Genomic DNA, 8,344 nt, shown 5'->3' with positions numbered 1-8,344 from the left:
CTTCAGGAAACTGTTATACATGATAGCTGAATTCTATAGTCTTTCGAAGTAGATGCAACTTTAAGAGCTTGTTTTTGAGGCAGTTATTTTCGAGACCGGGTTGGGCTAAGATAAGTCACATTTGTACCACACAAATATTTGCCATCTGAATGTAATTGTAGTTGTGATATTATTCTCTAGTCACTTGGAAGGGTATGTTGTTATGAATACCGTCTCATTTATCTATAGGCGTGTCAGAAAATTAGAGTCAGAGGCCGTTTGGTTTTTTAGCCTCTGAATGCAATGTGTTTCTCATTTATCTGTGGGCGTGTCTGAAATTTAGAGTTAAGGACCGGTTTGGTTTTTTAGCTTTTGAATCTTTGAAATCTGAATGTGCCCTCTCCTACCTCCGAAAGCCTTTGAATGTTGTAAACATGTTTGTTTTGTTTATGAAAAAAAATGGTCGAGCAGATGGTGATTATTTGAAGTGTAAATTTTCACAAGTTGTGAACTTGTGATGCGTTTGGCATATTTCTAATGTTTCTAAAATCTTTATATCAACATCCTATTGTATATCAATCATCTTTATGGGTTGAGTGTGGGTAATTTAGGAAAATGTATAACATCTTTGCATCCTCAAAACATGTACATCGTCAGGTCTCATTAAACTAAAGCATATTGACTTAACAATACATGGAGCTTCAATAATTCTCAATCAATATGAAGAGGCCTACTGCCTGCAAGTCTGCAACCCTTTGTCATTGATATAATAATGAATCCACTTCTTCTGCCACATAATTTCTCAGAACGAAGACCATTAGTTTTCGAGTAATGAACTCTAATCCTCACTTAAATGCATGTTACGTAATACTTATGTCCTTACGTATCTGCTTTTATCTGAACTCTGAAGTGAAACACATTAAGCTGTTGAGAATAACATGTCCGACAGTCTCTGGTGCTTGCATCACCTTGTTGTGGCATATAATTAAGTCTTAATTCATAGTTGAACTTAAGTACCAAACAACCTTTATCATGAGTTGTTCCGTCTAGAAACACGCATGAGTACATGTAGTCAAAATTCCTAGATGGAAAAGAAAGTACTATCTACTATCTTATAGAATACCCTAATCGGGCCGATAATCAACGACTTAAGGACTATGGTAGTGCATCGATAAACAAATCAAGGTTGCTCATATGAAATATAAAAACGAAACATGTATCAACCCGGTGACTTCACAAAGACTAATATCCGATCAAATTCTACGTGGTGTTGATGTGCCGATTCGTCTTGAAATCTTGGAGAAAGCAAAATGTACTAATAGTTATTCGAATACATCTTTTTGGGGCAAGCAGCAGGGTTCACGTAAAACAATAATAGGCTATCTTAGTGGTTTGGGAGAGTGAAGCGTCTTGTCGAGCTAAGGCTAGGACCTAGTAAATGACATGTTAAGAATGAAGGCTTATGATTGTGTATTAATAAAATTTTACTATTCTCACGAAGAAATCACAACCGGTGACATGATTGTTTGTAGCAGAATTAAGGACATGAAGATCTACTTGCGAGAATATCTTTGAAGGAACTAAGGAAGTACCATTGCATTTTGCTACTAAAGTATCCTCTTTTGGATAATTTGGGGATCCGGGTACAAACAAATTTCAAACCTAAGTTACTACACGGGGCTGTAAAAGTGAATGCAGATGGTCTGTTATGGTGATCGATAGATATGGTTTTGAGGTATGATCATAGACGACCAAGGGAGTGTCATGCTGAGGGCTATTGATGTAGGTCTTGCAGACTGCATAATGTTAGATTCTAAAAGGTAGAAATCAGTTCAGATCATAAACAACGTCACCTCTCTTCCATGGTCATGTCAGAAGGACAGAATATGTTTCGGCTATTAAAAGAAACTCTTGAGATTCCGCAGATTAAGGCAAGTTTCTGAAGAACCAAGAATATAATATTCATTTGGTTAAAAGAAACTGAAGTTAAATATATGCTACAAAGGATCTCCCATTGTCGTGAGTTATAAGCTACAATATTTATTTTTTTACGTTAGAGATTAACTCCATATTTAGCAATAAGATCATGTCTAAAGAAGAAGTTAATACTAAAAATGAAAAATGCCCTCGCTTATAACTCTCTGCAAAAATGATGAGTAGATGGCAATGAAAGGCTTAAGACCTTCACAGGCCAATCATGCAAAAATGATGAAGACATGTTGGTCGAAATCCCAACATTAAAGCATCGTGTGTGAAAGCGGAGTAGGAACATATTCAAGCAGAGGAAGCCCGTGATATAGTTCAAACACAGTGGGAGAGGCTTGCACAGAGGCTATCCCTTGAGGGTTTGACACTTCGTACACCTTCAACTAACGCAAGGAGGATGAAAAGTCAGGAAGATGATCCCGTAGAAGAGCTATGCCAACAAATCATTCTTTATGCGTCTTTGTTTCTACTTCGGTCGGGAGGGAGACTGCAAAGGCTGAGGCTGAGATAGAACTGGATTCCGAGATCAAGAAACCAAGAAACTGTTGGTGAGTTTTTCTTTTTGATACTTTTATTCGTTTAAATACTATTGGCCAGAGTTACTTGTTAGCATTCTCTCTGTGTTGAATCTTTCATTTGTGATTTCATTCTTCGGTTGCCTGCACCTTTAATTTGGTTTAGTTGTTCAATCATATTTATGTTCTTTTGTCTTAGTTTAAATTGTCTGCTTTGCATTTGATTGAACAAAATGATTTATATTATTCAAATCTACAGCTTGCCTTGGGGAGACAATGGGAAGTCACAAACAAAATTCCTTTAAAGCTTTGAGGAGGCTCTTCCCCCTCACAGCACATGGTTTAATACTTTATCAAAGAGAAGTAAACCTTACATGCCCTAATAAGACAACCGTCCTTTTTGTGCTTTTTGACCAGTGCTACAAGTTTATTTCAAAAGGAAAATGCATTGATTTTTGTTTGTGTCAAACGTTCTTTTGTTACCTTCTTTGCAGAATCATGTGAGCTTGATCAAAGTGTTATGCTAAACGTAATAAACACGGTGCCCAACTTGGCTCAATAATCTTTGTCATTTTGGGCACACTTAATAATCTATCGATTAAGCACTTTCATAGTCGTTCATGTCCGAGGGGCTTAGAATGTTCAAGCTTGCAACAATAATTTTAGGTGCATGGTCATAAAGCACCGACTTTGATTTCTCGTGTTCGTCAACCAAGGGAAGAGTCTCACATGCAATATATGAATATGCCAAAATTCATTATTCATAATTTGGTTTGGCATTAGTGTTCTTGTCAAATGAAATTTTTTGGCCCAGTATATGTCAGGCGTTTTAGCCAAGTTTGCTTCCATTGTCTCTGATTCATGTGATTTTGATCTGTGGAGACATTGTTTTTGTTGCTATTCGCAGAGATAGAACGCAATCGAAGGCAAAAAAGGAAAAGAAGGCAAAGGTGGCTTTGGAGTTCATTTGGCTACAACACCTTTATCTGCATCTACTTCAGCAATCAAAGCCTCTGCAAAGTAGGTAGTGTAAGACCGAAAATCGCATTCTTTGCCTTTGAACCGCTTTCATTCTTTGGATCAAACTTGGATACTCAGAAATGAAAAACCAATGGGTTGGTTTAAAAATTGACTCTTTAGATGGAAGCTTACTAAACTTCGGCTATAAATAGTTTACCATGGAAAGCAGTACACCCCAACTTTACCAACCTCTTGTCACCACTGCTCCCTGACGAACTCTCATCGTCCGAAAGACCCAATGCATGTTCCAACAATAAATTTGCATCAACCATATCATAGCTACCCCCAATTCCTTCAATATAATTCTGCCATCTCATCATCAATATCCGAATCACTATCAGATGTTGTGTTCTCCGAGCTATCACTATCTGATGTTCCATCAAATTCACTTGGCTTGAAAAACTCGGATCCTCTATCAACTGAATCCCCATCAAAGTCCATTTCATCACCATCTTCGTCATCAGAAATATCTTCTGTATACAACTACATATTTCCTATAGACAAAAACCCTGAGTTCTTCTTTGGTGGGGAGTTCAGCAGTCCCGTTAAGATCATAATCAACTCAAACCTATACATTCTACTTGTCCATACTGTGCTGATTTAAACAATTTTCAGAAGAGAAATGCATCCTGTCAAAGAGAAGGTTAGCAACGTTGCAAGTTCTGCTCAAGAACATGCCAAAATTTACAAAGCCAAAGTTGAAGAGAAGGTTATTTTAATCCTTAAATTCAAGTATTGATGCTTTATATGTACAAATACTGGTCTATTAATTACTTGTTGTGAAAAATACATGCAGGCTCGGCTAAGACTAAAGAGGAGAAGGAGATAGCTGAGGAACGAAGAAAAGCTAGAGAAGCTGAAGCCAAGATGGAGCTACAAAACCAAATAAACACGGAAGAACACAAAGACATTTTACTCATTCTAAACAGTAGTTAAGAACCAACTCAAAGGCATTATATATATAAGCAATAGCACATTCAAACATTCAAACATTAAAAACATAACAAATAAAATTCTGATAAAAGAATCTCACATAATCAATGGTACCATATCCAGCAAACACAAATAAAAGATTATCAATCTGTATAGCTGCCCCATCAAGACACTCTGCGATGCAGCCGATGCCATCTTCTCCCATTCTAATTGAGGTCCAGGTAAATCAGCAAAAGTCGCTGATACAACTATTTTCTCTTATATATCAATAGAAAAATGACTTAACTGAAATTCCCAAAAAAAAAACTTAAACTTGCCTTATCGAAATTATTTGGTACAGTTACTGTTCTGGAATTTTGAAGGTACCAAGTAGAAGCAATTGAGAGAGGTGAAGAAGAAGCCCATATTTGGGCATTTTACTTCGTGTGTTTAAGAATGGAGATAAGATTTAAGAATAGAGATAAGATTTAAGAAAGATTTTTATCTACTTATCCATTTTGAGATTTTATGTATTTTGGGCTACGAACAATTGAAATCGCCAAAAAATAGCGTAGAATTCATTTTTTTAAGTAAAATCTGATGTGTCAGTTTGAGAGAAAAAAGGGGGGCTGACGTGGGTCACTGGGAGCATTCTCAACTACTAAGTACTAGCCATTTGGCCCGGCCTATGGCCGGACTTGCTACATAAATAGCTAATGACTCAAAAACCTAAAGTCCACTTGAATAAATAATATATGTATATTGATAGCTAATGATTCACTGCTTATAATATATATATATATATATATATATATATATATATATATATATATATATATATATATATATATATATATATATATATACTTTGTTTGATGGGTTTATGTTTTTCTAATTTTTTTAAAGTATTATTGTCCTAAATACATCTCTATAAATACTCCAAGATGATTTGGCATGATCTGTCATGAAGATAGTTCGACTAATATATTTATTTGTTTGCTAATGTAGAAAAAGTAACAACAAAAATTGTTTATTCAAGTATTAATGGTTGTAGGAATACCTCCACGCCATGATACTCGTGATATTTTGCCATTTATGATTTTTGGCACATAAACGACTCATTGTCCTAATGATCCAGGAAAATGATGACATCGATAAGAACATTAGTCATTTGATACATGTTTATCATATTACCATACCCTAGGCATGCACCACCAATTCTGATAAGGTATAGGCTTTCTGTAGTCTAAACTCGAAACTGTAATTATTTTATCTTTTGCAGCCTTACTGCAACTGCAGCTCACTTTATTGTTGGTGAAGATATTGGTTTGCATAGAAGATTCTGGTTTGTTGCTTGGATGTTCTGAGACATCTCTTAAACTCACCCTGGCCTTGATTTTAGGTACGATATTATATTTGCTACTCTCTTAAGATGATTGGGTTAATACTTAATATTGGTTCAGCCACTCTAGCTACTTTTTTTTTTAAATCTTTGGGTCTCATTTCCTTTGGCAGTTCAGCACTTCAGCTTGTAGCGAAAATGGTATCCAATTTCACGTATTAAGAAACTTGTTCATATGCCTCTTTGTTGTCTAGAGTCCAGAATTACCAACTGGTGAACTGAGGCTAATGGTTGAGAGATAGGGAGCATATTATGCAAGTACATAATTTTTACATGATCTTTCAAAGTATAAGTATCAGTTTCCTACATCTACAGAATATCTTAAAATCAAATGAGAATATAAAACAGTATATTTTGGTTTGGAAAGTTACATACCAGTGCGACTTTGATAGGCTAATGGTTGAGAGATAGGGAGCATATTATGTCAAGTACATAATTTTTACATGATCTTTCAAAGTATAAGTATCAGTTTCCTACATCTACAGAATATCTTAAAATCAAATGAGAATATAAAATAGTATATTTTGATTTGGAAAGTTACATACCAGTGCGACTTTGATATTCCATTAGCTGTGGATGTCTTCTTCTATGCTCTTTTAGCACTTATTCTCTATGGTTGCTGTGTGTACTTGCAGACATCATAATTCTTCTATGACGCTTAAGATTAGACCCTTCAATATATTCTCATAAGGTTAGACCCTTTAATATTTTATTTTGTTAGAATATTTATCAAGTGTGTATAATAAAAATTAAAACTTAGTACTATTATTGTTTTTCAGTGCAAGAATACATCGTCTATTGAACCGAGCAATTCTAGAGGTATATCTTTTTTCGTCATCCATAAGGTAAACTTGAACAACTCTTCCTCTCTTTGGCTAAAGCTTTAACTCCTCTTATAGCTGTTGCTTATCTCTGATGAACAGGAATCATCCACCATGCCTGTGGAATGGTGTATTTTGTTGATAATGATTTAGAAATTGTCTTCTTGGACAAAGACTTACTTGATCAGGCAAAGAACTTTTGGGGCGATAGGAGTGCATTTGCAAAGCGGAGTTGGGAACAATGCGAGGTTTCGATGACCGATACATTGAGAGTTCTTGGTGCCCGACCCAATGAATTACCTTGTGACGAGAGTGATTGCTTGTTGTGTTGCTTTTGCCGATTTTGACGCTAATTTGTTTTACGTTTAGGTTGGCTTCGGTGCCCTTCTTCTTACTCGATGGGGTTTATGGTGTTAGTGTAAATATTATACTGGAAGCCATAGAATATAATCTAGTGCAATGATCAAGTCGCAGGTGTTTGGGGGAATTATTTCTATTGCCAGCTGTGCTTGGGGTGTTACAACTCTTGGAGGTGTTAAGGGCGTTGGGGAGTCTACTACTTCGGCAGTTTGTTTACCGTAAGATATGTGATTAATCAAGAGGATCTTTGAGCGAAAAAAAACAGTTTGCTTACAGCTTTTGTTGAGAGATTTTGTTTGGTATGAACTGATGAAGAGAAGATTTATAAACACTCAGATATTTAATTGTATAAGATTTGTAACTACATCTGATGTACCGGAGACACCAGGGGCACTGCATCATGATACAGATATAATAACTACATCTCGGCCAAAATTTTCTTTAATAACATAACATAATAACAAACACAAAAATATATTGATACTAATTGAACTGATACCAAATAAAGACAAAATTTGATCAAAATTTGATCGTAATAACATATCTTTATTCAAATTGAAAAGTAACATAATAGTGAATAAACTAAAATATCAGTGATGAACCGTGAACGAATGTTCTGTATAGAAGACATGAAACTTACATGGAGAACTTCAGGAAAATATGACTTCTCCATGGCCATTTCCTCCACTGCTATCTCCTACTGATCTCATAGTAATGGAGAGAAGGGACAGCTAGTTTTCTGTCCTAGTGAAAAACTTACATCCTACACCTTAACTGAACATGTTCATGCTAGTAAGGCCGGGTTCACTTATCACAATCTCCATGTTGAACATCGTTAAAAACTTCTTTCAATTATGCATGCGTCAATTCATTAGCGTACATATCCATAAATCCGGCCTAGTATGCCTACAAAAACAAATATAAAGTTAACTGGTCGGATTCAAGAATACATGAGATTGAAGTAGGACGTAGTTACGTATAATGAATTTGACATGATCTAACTCACCATTTCACAATATACCTCTGATGTGGGCATGTGACATCTAATTATTAAAAGATTGGACTCCACATCTAATGCGGTTTGAAGTTTCACTTGCTGACTTTTCTATTGAGTTGTGTCGATGATGTACCACTGGAGAACATTTATTTATTTATTTTGCTATAGAAGTGCACACCATCTAGCATGTTGAAACAGTTGAAGCATGTTTATTTAGATTTATCTTGAGTCTTATTTAGTTTCATTTAACGACTCAAGTCCGTCCAAAGTCTTCAGTAGCAGAATTGTTAGTTCATGAACAATTCTTGAGTTTATAATGGTGTCTTCTCGTTATGTGTTTATCTCAAATGTC

The 8,344-nt window shown here is 35.5% G+C and overlaps 1 long non-coding RNA gene across 1 annotated transcript; it reads right to left on the bottom strand.

The window, feature by feature from the left end:
* Positions 1-7,509: 7,509 nt before the first annotated feature.
* LOC147508450 (uncharacterized) lies at positions 7,510-8,139 on the bottom strand. Its single transcript, XR_015218065.1, has 2 exons — positions 8,002-8,139; positions 7,510-7,901 (listed from the first exon to the last, which is right to left on the bottom strand). It is a non-coding gene; the product is annotated as an uncharacterized LOC147508450 (long non-coding RNA).
* Between the last annotated feature and the right edge of the window lie 205 nt (positions 8,140-8,344).

This window comes from Coptis chinensis, chromosome 3 (genome assembly GCF_015680905.1).
Source record: "Coptis chinensis isolate HL-2020 chromosome 3, ASM1568090v1, whole genome shotgun sequence".
Lineage (NCBI taxonomy): Eukaryota > Viridiplantae > Streptophyta > Magnoliopsida > Ranunculales > Ranunculaceae > Coptis > Coptis chinensis.
The sequence above is the reverse complement of the archived record's forward strand: the minus strand, read 5'-3'. Positions and strand labels throughout refer to the sequence as shown.